We start from the raw sequence: 11,830 nt of genomic DNA, 5'->3' as shown, positions 1-11,830 counted from the left end.
TAGCGATCGAGTCAATTCTTTTGTGCTCGATCTCGCGTTTGCCGTGTGTGATGATAGTACCCAAATATACCACCTTTTCTTCCAATATCTGGGCCTTTTTGGGGTTGACTTTACAGCCAATGGAATGTAGTAATTCCAGGAGTTCGGACAGAAGCTCAATGTGCTCTTCCTTTGTGTCTGTCTGCAGTAGTAGATCGTCTACATACTGTACCAGACATTCGGGGCGAGAACATTTTGCTAGTCCATTTGCCAGCTGTCGGTGGAGAATGGAGGGGGAGTTGTGGAATCCTTGTGGCAGGCATGTCCACGTGTACTGCTGCGCTCGGAAAGTGAAGGCAAATTTGTACTGGCACGCCTTTGCCAATGGAATGGACCAGAATCCATTACTGACGTCCAAAACCGTGAAATATCGGGCATGGAGTCCCTGTTTGAGCATGGTCTCGGGACTTGTTGCAACGGTGGGGGCTGCTACGGGGGTGACTTTATTGAGTTCCCGATAATCTATGGTCAAGCGCCATGATCCGTCGGGCTTCCTTACTGGCCAAATCGGGGCATTATTAGTTGAGGCTAACGATCTTAGGACGCCCTGCTCTAATAAACTTTCTATAACCTTTAGGATTTCTCCCTTTACTTCTAGGGGGACTCCGTACTGCTTTTGGGGTCTAGGGTCCGGTCCTGTTATTTGTACGGAACCGGTCATCCGTCCACAGTCAAGTTCGTGGGTCGCGAATGATGCCCTGTTTTTTTGCAGGACTGCCCTAACCTGCCTGTCCGTGCTGAGTGTGGTGGGGTTGAACCAAAACTCGACCACTGCGCCAATTTTGTTCATATAATCCCCTATATTGAGCGTTGCGGGGGCTCTAGCGGATTTCGCCATCTTCCAGACACACTGGCTGACTGGATCGAAAGAGAGGTGATGAGAATTCATGAAGTCGATCCCCAAAATGTGCTCTGCTGTTGGGGGCAGGTCGACTAACACTACGGGGTGTTTTGTATTAATGGTTCTGATTTGGATGGGTACAGGGGTTGTGATGTGTCCCTGCTGTGAGTGGCCTGTGAAGCCACTGAGGGTGATAGTGGCTGTGGTGGGCCACGTGTCCTTACCAAGGGTGGAGGAATTTAAGGTTGTGCGGGACCCTCCTGTGTCCCAGAGAAGCTCGATCGGCTATTCCCTAACCTTTGCTGTGACTACGGGTCGTCCTGACCTATCCCAAAGGGTATCGCAGACCCAACTGGGGGAGCCTGTACACCGTCAGTCCGTTCCGGTCAAGTCTGTCTGATCGGACTGAGCGCTAACGCTATGTATGGGCTCTGCCTTTTTCTTATTGAGAGTGCCTGTCTGTTGGGCTCTCTGTGGTTTTTTAGGAGCCTTGCATTCTTTGGCAAAATGTCCCAATTGTCCGCAATTGTAGCATTCTTGCGGTTTTGCTGGGGGGCTGCTCTTTCCCTCGTTTACCCAGGCGGGGTTGTGAAGAGTGGTTCTTACTGCCTGCACGTCTGCGGCGGCTTGCTTTTCCTCGGGGGTTCTAGCTGCGGGTTTACTGTGAGCCGCTTGTTCCCAAACGCGGGACAACCTTTTGACCACCCACTTCTCATTATGAGCCTCCTCCGAGGGGTCATAATTACTACAGGCATTCTGTCCTGCATCCGTGGCATGGGAGATAAGGGTGCGGGTCCATTTGGCCATATTGTCTGCGGACAAATGGGCACGGTCTACATTTCCGAAAACGGCTTCAAAGTGAATCCACAAGCGTCCTGCGAACGCTGTGGGGTGTTCAGACTTTTTCTGTCTGCACTTATTTAGACCGTCTACGGGGTCGCCCCGGTTATACCCAATCGCATCCAGGATCGCGGTATGCATTTCTGCAAGGGTGCCTCCTCCTACATTCTGTGGGTCGGGAAGGGCTGCTGCGACCGATGGGTCTAAGCTGAGGACCGTGAGCTTTACCTGCTCTTTCTCATCCAGGCCGTACATGGTCGCCTGGTGTTTGACGTTGGCAAAGAAATAGTGTGGGTCTGAAGCGGGGAGGAACGGTGTGATTTTAGCACACGCGTCCCGTAATTGCGTCACTGTGAGGGGGGTGGAATATAAGACGTCCGCCTCGTCTGCTGTGACGGTGCGGTGGGTTGTTACAGGGTTCATGGGACCTGTATAACCTGCTGTGGGGGGGGGGGGGGGCTGAGGGTGCTCTCCTCCTTTGGGGTTTTCCCTGCGCACATGCTCCCTGAACATATCTCTGCTCTGTCTCTTGCAGTTCTTCCCAATCAGGGCCATCTTCCTGTTCTAAACTTTCCCCAAAGATGTCTTGGAATCCCTTTTGGACAGAAAGCATTGATTGCAGGTCTGCAATTTGCTTTCGGCACTTTGCATGGTCTAAGGTACTCTGCCTTTGTTCCGTGGTTGCAGCGTGGAGCGCTCTCAAGGCTGCCTTGAGATCATTACATTGCTTCTGTAGCGTCTCCACCTGCTTCTCTGTCTCTTTCTTAACCAGGACGGCACGCTGCGTGTCCTGATAAGCCTTCTCATACTGGGATTGAAAGCTGCTTAAATGCGCCAGACAAGACTGGTGACCCCGTTTGGCGTCAGCCACCTCTTCGTCCTTGGCTTCTAACTGCCTTTTCAATTCCAGGTTCTCTTTTTCCATCTCGCATACATCGATTTTACTCATACGATGTATGCCTTCTATTTCTTTTCTGAGCGTCCTGACGACCTCCTCTGTGCCTCGCAATTGTGCCATGCAGGACACGATTGCCATCGGCTTGCGTGCTTTCGCTAAGCTTTTCTTATGAATTTCACTCATGTTCTTCCACCAAGTATGCCCTATACTTCCGGGACCTGAGTCGTCATTATTACAGAAACCGCTCCACACGGGCCATCCTTTGCCCTGCAGAAATTTGCGAATTTCCACTTCCCAAATGGGACACTGTCCCACTTTAATGCTGCTGATCGGTGACCGCAAATTCTTCGGGGTTCATGAGGCGTTGCATTGCCTGCATGGCGATCTCTCCTATCTGCTCGTTCAAATTTGGAACAGGGGGCAAAGGTGGTGTCGTAGATGCGGGTACGGCTTGCGCTAATTTCCGAAAATACCGACTTCCGACAGTTTTGACGCAACAAAAATCTATCAGTTTTACCTTATAACCCTGTTAGTCACGCATGCATACACACACTTCCGAATTGTGAATTATTAACCAGAACCGCTTGAACACTTGTGGTTTTTGTTTTGTTTTTGTTTCCGATTGGATTCTATTCAAATTGTTGGGGTTCTCCCGGAGTGGTTTTCCACTTCTATGTCGGGTCCCGGCCGAGTCGCCAATTATGTTGCTCTTTTTAGCCTTCGTTTTATTACCTGTGATTATGTCACCTTTGCTCACGAGTCGCCAGGTATCTTTCTGATACCGCCACGTGGTTCAAGCTCGAGTTATGATTAATAAGCCGGTCGGTCAAAATGGTGGTCCTTCCGAGGTTTTTGTTTGTGTTTCAGTGCCTTCACATCGTGATCACCAAGGGCTTTTTCAAGAGAGTAGGTAGGAGTATTATGGGGTTTGTGTGGGTGAATAAGACCCCGAGGGTAAGGAGAGGGTTCCTGGAATGCAGTAGGGACCGAGGAGGGCTGGTGCTGCCAAACCTAGGGAGCTACTACTGGGAAGCAAATGTGGCGATGATCCGCAAGTGGGTTATGGAGGGAGAGGAGGCGGCATGGAAGAGGATGGAGATGGCGTCCTGTAAAGGAACGAGCTTGGGGGCGTTGGTGACGGCACCGCTGCCGCTCTCGCCATCAAAGTATACCACGAGCCCGGTGGTGGCGGCAACGTTAAGGATCTGGGGCCAGTGGAGACGGCACAGGGGTGCAGTGGGAGCCTCGGTGTGGTCCCCGATCAGGGGTAACCACCGGTTTGTCCTGGGGAAGATGGACGGGGGCTCCAGGGCTGGCATCGGGCGGGGATTAGAAGAATGGGGGACCTGTTCATTGACGGGACATTTGCGAGCCTAGGGGCACTGGAGGAGAAGTTTGAGTTACCCCCGGGAAATGCATTTAGATTTATGCAGGTGAGGGCTTTTGTGAGGCGACAGGTCAGGGAATTCCCGTTGCTCCTGGCACAAGAAATTCAAGACAGGGTGATCTCGAGTGTATGGGTCGGGGAGGGCAAGGTTTCGGCAATACACCAAGAGATGAAAGAAGAGGGGGAAGCCCTAGCAGAAGAGTTGAAGGGTAAATGGGAGGAGGAGTTGGGGGAGGAGATCGAGGAAGGTTTGTGGGCTGATGCCCGGGGTAGGGTTAATTCCTCCTCCTCATATGCCAGGCTCAGCCTGATAAGGTAGTTCACAGAGCGCACTTGATGGGGGCGAGGTTGAGTAGGTTCTTTGGGGTAGAGGACAGATGTGGAAGGTGTTCAGGGAGTGCGGCGAACCATGTCCACATGTTTTGGTCATGCCCGGCACTGGAGGGGTTCTGGAGAGGAGTGGCGGGAGCAATATCTCAGGTGGTGAAAGTCCGGGTCAAGCCAAGCTGGGGGCTAGCAATATTCGGAGTAGTGGATGAGCCGTGAGTGCAGGAGGCGAAAGAGGCCGGCATTCTGGCCTTTGCGTCCCTAGTAGCCCGGCGAAGGATCTTGCTAATGTGGAAGGAGGCGAAGCCCCCCAGCGTGGAGGCGAAGCCCCCCAGCGTGGAGGCGAAGCCCCCCTGCGTGGAGGCCTGGATAAACGGCATGGCTGGGTTCATAAAGCTGGAGAGGATTAAGTTTGCCTTGAGAGTGTCTGCGCAGGGGTTCTACAGGCGGTGGCAACCGTTCCTAGACTACCTCGCGGAGCGTTAGAGGAAGGTCAGTCAGCAGCAGCAGCAAACAGGGGGGGGGGGGGGGGGGGGAGAACGAGAGATTGTTTGAGGGGACGGATGAGCAGGAGATAACATGGGGGGTGGGGTAAACTGGCACGTGCGGGCGAGAGCCAGTGTATAAAGCTATGTAAATATACCATTTTGCCATGTATATATCTTGCTCAGTGCGATTTTGTGTTATTTTGTTACGGGGCGGGGGGGGGGTTATTGTTTGTAAGAGGGGAAAATTGCGTTGTTAAAAAAACTTTAATAAATATATATATTTTTAAAAAATAATTAATTAGTCGGCACACCGCTTGGTAAGATTGAAATCAACGGTCATTTATTATATACAATAATTAATGCTTACACAATAAACCTACTATCTACATCGAAACCTACCACTACTGGCCAATACTTAACTTTAGGAAGGGCCCACCAGGTCAGGGAAACGAATGGCTTATCGAATCGGAACTGGCCCGCGGGATTCAAAAGGCTGATACGGGTCGATGTCTAGGAGTCTTTATCGGGTAGCGATCGCTGGATTCAAACTTACGGTTCTTTGTTGAAGGTTCTTGCGAAGGTCGCGAGCAGGCGAAGAAGGGAGAGAGAGAGTGAGATAGATCTGAACTTGGCCCCTCACTTTATAGGGCCCAGGGGCTTCCCGCCTCTCAGGGCGGCCCTTGACCCTGAGTCCCAAGTGATTGGACTTGTTCCCAATCACTGGGTTCGATATGCTCCAATAATGAGGCGATTCCTCGATCGGGAGGTGGTCGTTCACCTGTCTTTGTTTCGGCCACTGCAGGCGCCGACAGGTATGGCCCGGCATTCAATTGCTAATATGTTGCAATTGTTCCCGGGGATAGCCGATTAAACTGCAAATGTCTGGGTTGATGTGCTGCTAATAGTCCTGAGTATCGATCTGGGCTGACTTCCCCAGAGCCGAATATGCTATTCTGTCTGCAGCTGTCCGTTTGTGACCTGTTGGCTGCATTTCCCATCAGCCTTTTCGGTTAGCCATTTTAAATAGTGTTTTGGCCAAATTAATAGGGAATCAGCCATTTTAGGTGGCTACAAGGGAAAGTCAGGGAACCAAGAGGTGAAGTAATCTGTGGAAGCGTAGCTGCTTAGGAATACAAAAAAGCACGAAAAGACAGAACTCAGGAGAGGTTACGATAGTCCCCATCCCACAAAATATGACAGTGTATGGAAAGGCTCAGTAAACCAAGGTCCACCACACTAAGAAAACAAAAAGGGACGGTCAATAGAGAATTAAAGGTGCTATATTTAAATGCGCGCAGTGTACGGAACAAGGTAGATGAGCTTGTGGCCCAGATTGTGACTGGCAGGTATGATGTGGTAGACGTGGTTGCAGGGGGTTCAGGACTGGCATTTAAACATCCAGGGATTCACAACCTATCGAAAAGACAGAGAGGTGGGCAGAGGGGGCGGGGTTGCCTTGTTAATTAGGAATTCAATTAAATCAATAGCACTAAACGACATAGGGTCAGATGATGTGGAGGCTGTGTGGGTAGAGTTGAGGAACCACAAAGGCAAAAAAACCATCATAGGAGTTATGTACAGGCCTCCTAACAGTGGTCAGGACCAGGGGAACAAAATGCACCACAAAATAGAAAGTGCATGTCAGAAAGGCAAGGTCACAGTGATCATGGGGGACTTCAATATGCAGGTGGACTGGGTAAATAATGCTGCCAGTGGACCCAAGGAAAGGGAATTCATTGAATGTTTACAGGAGGGCTTTTTGGAACAGCTTGTGATGGAGCCCACGAGGGGACAGGCCATTCTGGACTTAGTGTTATGCAATGAGCCAGACTTGATTAAAGATCTTAAAGTAAGAGAACACTTGGGAGGCAGTGATCATAATATGGTAGAATTCAATCTCCAATTTGAAAGAAAGAAGGTAGAATCAGATGTAAAGGTGTTAGTTAAATAAAGGTAACTACAGGGGCATGAGGGAGGAACTGACGAAAATCGACTGGGAGCAGAGCCTAGTGGGAAAGACAGTAGAACAGCAATGGCAGGAGTTTTTGGGAGTAATTGAGGTCACAGTACAGAGGTTCATCCCAAAGTAAAGAAAGGTTATCAGAGGGGGGAATTAGGCAGCCATGGCTGACAAAGGAAGTTAGGGAACGCATCAAAGCAAAAGAGAAAGCCTATAATGTGGCAAAGAGTAGTGGGAAGTCAGAAGATTGGGAAGGCTACAAAAACAAACAGAGGATAACAAAGAGAGAAATAAGGAAAGAGAGGATCAATTATGAAGGTAGGCTAGCCAGTAACATTAGGAATGATAGTAAAAGTTTCTTTAAATACATTAAAAGCAAACGGGAGGCAAAAGTTGACATTGGGCCGCTCCAAAATGACGCTGGTAATCTAGTGATGGGAGACAAGGAAATAGCTGAGGAACTAAAATAAGTACTTTGCGTCAGTCTTCACAGTAGGAGACATGAGTAATATCCCAACAATTCAGGAGAGTCAGGGGGCAGAGTTGAATATGGTAGCCATCACAAAGGAGAAAGTGCTAGAGAAACTAAGAGGTCTAAAAATTGATAAATCTCCGGGCACAGATGGGCTACATCCTAGAGTTCTAAAGGAGATAGCTGAAGAAATAGTGGAGGCGTTAGTTATGATCTTTCAAAAGTCACTGGAGTCAGGGAAAGTCCCAGAGGATTGGAAAATCGCTGTTGTAACCCCCCTGTTCAAGAAGGGAACAAGGAAAAAGATGGAAAATTATAGGCCAATTAGCCTAACCTCGGTTGTTGACAAGATTCTAGAATCCATTGTTAAGGATGAGGGGCAAAATTCTCCGTTATCGGCGTAAAGTCCGCCGATCGGCGCAAAAAACGGTGCAAATCCGACTTGCGTCACGCCGCAAAAATGGTTGAAAAGTCTCCGGCCCGAAATGGGCTAGCAGCGACGTGACGGGATCCGCGCTTGCGCACGTGGTTCACGCCGTGCAGCGTCATACACACCGCACAGCGTGACGGCTCATAAGGACGCGCTGCTCCCCCCCACCCGACCGGAACACCCGACTGGATGGCTGGCCGCCGCTCAGCCCCGAGGTTCCAGTCACGGGATGTGGAGGCGCTCCTGGACGCAGTGGAGCAGAGGAGGGAGGCCCTGTATCCCGGGCACGGCCGCAGAGTTGCCCCACGCCACAGCTGGCGTCTGTGGAGGGAGGTGGCAGAGGCCGTCACCGCTGCGGCCCTGACACCACGGACAGGCACCCAGTGCCACAAGGTGAACAACCTCGTCAGAGCAGGCAGGGTGAGCCTCCCCCCCTGCCCGATATTCATAGCCCCCCTCCCCCATATCCCCCCTTCCCCATATACCCCCCTTCCCCATATCCCCCCCTTCCCCATATCCCCCCTCCCCATAATCTCCCCCCTCCCCCATATCCCCCCCTCCCCCATATCCCCCCTCCCCCATATCCCCAAGTGAATCCAGCCCTAACCTTAACCTCTTCAATACACGCGCAACCGATGGCGTGCATTCATATACCTGCCTAACACTGTTGCCTTTTACCCCTGCCACCCCTCCCGCCCACCCCCCCCCCCCCGCCCCCCCCCGCCACAGGAGAAGTGAGCACACAACAATAGGGAGCATGTGAGGACTGGAGGAAGCCCCGCTGATGAGAGGCCACTGACCGAACACGAGGACAGGGCCCTGGAACTGGCTGGCGGACCTGAGGACCGGGAGGTTGCTGATGCAGAGGTTGGGGGCGGACTAGCAAGTGAGCCACCGACAGCCCGTCCCCATATCCCCCCCATCCCCATACCACCTGATCACTGCCTGCGTGTCTAACCATGCATGCTTCATTGTGTATCGCAGGAGCAAACGTCGAGGCACATATCCCCGCAGATGCAGACCGCCCGCAGGATGCCCCTCGGAGGCCACGGGAGACGGAGGGACCCGGACCCTCCGGCATGCGACGCCCGCAGGATGCCCCTCGCACACCACGGGAGACGGAGAGACCCGGACCCTCCGGCATGCGACGCCCGCAGGATGCCCCTCGCACACCACGGGAGACGGAGAGACCCGGACCCTCCGACATGCGACGCCCACAGGATGTCGCTTGGAGACCACGGGAGACGGAGAGACCTGGAGCAACAGGGAGACGACGCCCCCGTCACGTGCGGGTGCGACGACGCAGGCGTGTGCCACCCAGCGACGAGGTGGGCAGCCACAGGCCCCCGTCACAGCCGAGCCAAGACACCACTACCCAGGTCACCACTACCCAGGACACCCCTACCCGGGACAGCACTACCCAGGAAGACGAAATACCGGACAGTGACTCAGAGTGGATGGGTGGAGACGAACACCCACCCCAAAGTGCCATGGACTCAGAGTGGGACGAAGAGCACGACACAACGCCACTGCTGTCACCAACACCCTCCACCATCGCAGAAATACTCACCTCGGTTGGGCACTTTAGTGATGAGGCGTCTGCTACACTCACTGGTGCGCACAACACAGCTGTCCCAGTACAGCAGGTGGAGGTAGGAGCAGCAGAGGGGCCGGGCGGTTGGAGGGCAGCCCAGCCCAAGCGAACATCTGCCGCCCAGATGGATCCCGGGTTCCTGGAGTTACCACACCCACACATAGATCCGATGCAACCACCGACCCGGAGACGAGCGAAGAGGGTGACGGCCGGCTTGCGGCGGCTGCAGTCGCAGGTGGAGGGGTCCACCCGCGTCCAGGAGCTGGGAGTGGTGCCGGTCATGCATGCCACCCAGGCCAACACAGCACGGGTGGCGTCCGCGGTGGAAGCAATGGGTGCGACGGTGTCAGACATGGGGAACGGTTTGCGAGGCCTGGGGCTTTCCGTGCAGGTGGCGTCTGTGGCCCAGGACATGGCTGCCCGCTCACAGGAACATAGAACAATACAGCGCAGTACAGGCCCTTCGGCCCACGATGTTGCACCGAAACAAAAGCCATCTAACCTACACTATGCCATTATCATCCATATGTTTATCCAATAAACTTTTAAATGCCCTCAATGTTGGCGAGTTCACCACTGTAGCAGGTAGGGCATTCCACGGCCACACTACTCTTTGTGTAAAGAACCTACCTCTGACCTCTGTCCTATATCTATTACCCCTCAGTTTAAGGCTATGTCCCCTCGTGCTAGCCATTTCCATCCGCGGGAGAAGGCTCTCACTGTCCACCCTATCTAACCCTCTGATCATTTTGTATGCCTCTATTAAGTCTCCTCTTAACCTTCTTCTCTCTAACGAAAACAACCTCAAGTCCATCAGCCTTTCCTCATAAGATTTTCCCTCCATACCAGGCAACATCCTGGTAAATCTCCTCTGCACCCGTTCCAAAGCCTCCACGTCCTTCCTATAATGCGGTGACCAGAACCGTACGCAATACTCCAAATGCGGCCGTACCAGAGTTCTGTACAGCTGCAACATGACCTCCTGACTCCGGAACTCAATCCCTCTACCAATAAAGGCCAACACTCCATAGGCCTTCTTCACCACCCTATCAACCTGGGTGGCAACTTTCAGGGATCTATGTACATGGACACCTAGATCCCTCTGCTCATCCACACTTTCAAGAACTTTTCCATGAGCCAAATATTCCACATTCCTGTTTTTCCTTCCAAAGTGAATCACCTCACACTTCTCTACATTAAACTCCATTTGCCACCTCTCAGCCCAGCACTGCAGCTTATCTATATCCCTCTGTAACCTGCTACTTCCTTCCTCACTATCGACAACACCACCGACTTTAGTATCGTCTGCAAATTTACTCACCCACCCTTCTGCGCCTTCCTCTAGGTCATTGATAAAAATGACAAACAGCAACGGCCCCAGAACAGATCCTTGTGGTACTCCACTTGTAACTGAACTCCATTCTGAACATTTCCCATCAACCACCACCCTCTGTCTTCTTTCAGCTAGCCAATTTCTGATCCACATCTCTAAATCACCCTCAATCCCCAGCCTCCGTATTTTCTGCAATAGCCTACCGTGGGGAACCTTATCAAACGCTTTGCTGTAATCCATATACACCACATCAACTGCTCTACCCTCGTCTACCTGTTCAGTCACCTTCTCAAAGAGGCCATGAGCCAGAGCCAGTGCCAGCGCCAGATGGCAGAGGCGCTCAACGCCATAGCCCAGTCTCTGCAGGCCATGGCCCAGTCTCAGCAGGCCATGGCCCAGTCTCTGCAGGCCATGGCCCAGTCTCAGCAGACCATCGCTGAGGGCATCGGCGCCAGTGGCCATGTGCGAGCCGGCGTCGCACTGTCACAGTTTGCCAACCCCCTGGGCTCCATGGCTGCAAACCTGCAGACCCCTGTCGATACCAGCATGGGCCTCCAGGACTGGCAGCGCCAGATGTCGGGGGGCGTCGGATGGCCAGTCCGTTCGCATCCCCCACCCATGTAGAGGCCTGGGGGCCATCGGGCACCCCGAGGGAGGAGGAGGTGGTGTGGTCCGTCCCGGCTCCCCCTGTAGGGGAGGTCCCGGAACACCGCGACACCTCGGACTCCCCCCCCTTCCGTCCCAGGGGCATCGGGTGGGCAACGGGCAGGACAGGCTGGCAGCTCGCCATCCCAGTCGCCCGGGCCACAGCCTGGCCCATCTAGGCCAGGACGCCCCAGGAAATGGCCGCCAAAGGGATCCAGTGTCAGAGGGCAGGAATCACAGGAGTCCACCTCCAGGTCTGCTGTACCGTCTGGGGAACCACGTAGACGTAGTCAAAGGGCCCGTAAGGCCAAACATTATTAAAGTCAATGTTACACCTACAGAAGCTGCCTTTGTGCTCTGTCCAAAGCGTGCGGGGGTGTCATGTACGTTGAGCGCAAGTGTGTGTGTGAGGGGTGGTCTTACCTCAGCCGCAGGTGAGTCTGCCCCCTTCCCCCTGGGCCGCCATCAACATCCCCCCGGGCAGAGGACGGGACCGTGCGCTGCAGTGTCACAGCCGCACGCAGGGATGGTCCGGGTGGATGGTGCCATGGGTCAGACATAGTCCAACGATGTGGA

The sequence above is a fragment of the Scyliorhinus torazame genome, chromosome 3 (genome assembly GCF_047496885.1).
Source record: "Scyliorhinus torazame isolate Kashiwa2021f chromosome 3, sScyTor2.1, whole genome shotgun sequence".
In the NCBI taxonomy this organism is placed as follows: Eukaryota; Metazoa; Chordata; class Chondrichthyes; order Carcharhiniformes; family Scyliorhinidae; genus Scyliorhinus; species Scyliorhinus torazame.
The sequence above is the reverse complement of the archived record's forward strand: the minus strand, read 5'-3'. Positions refer to the sequence as shown.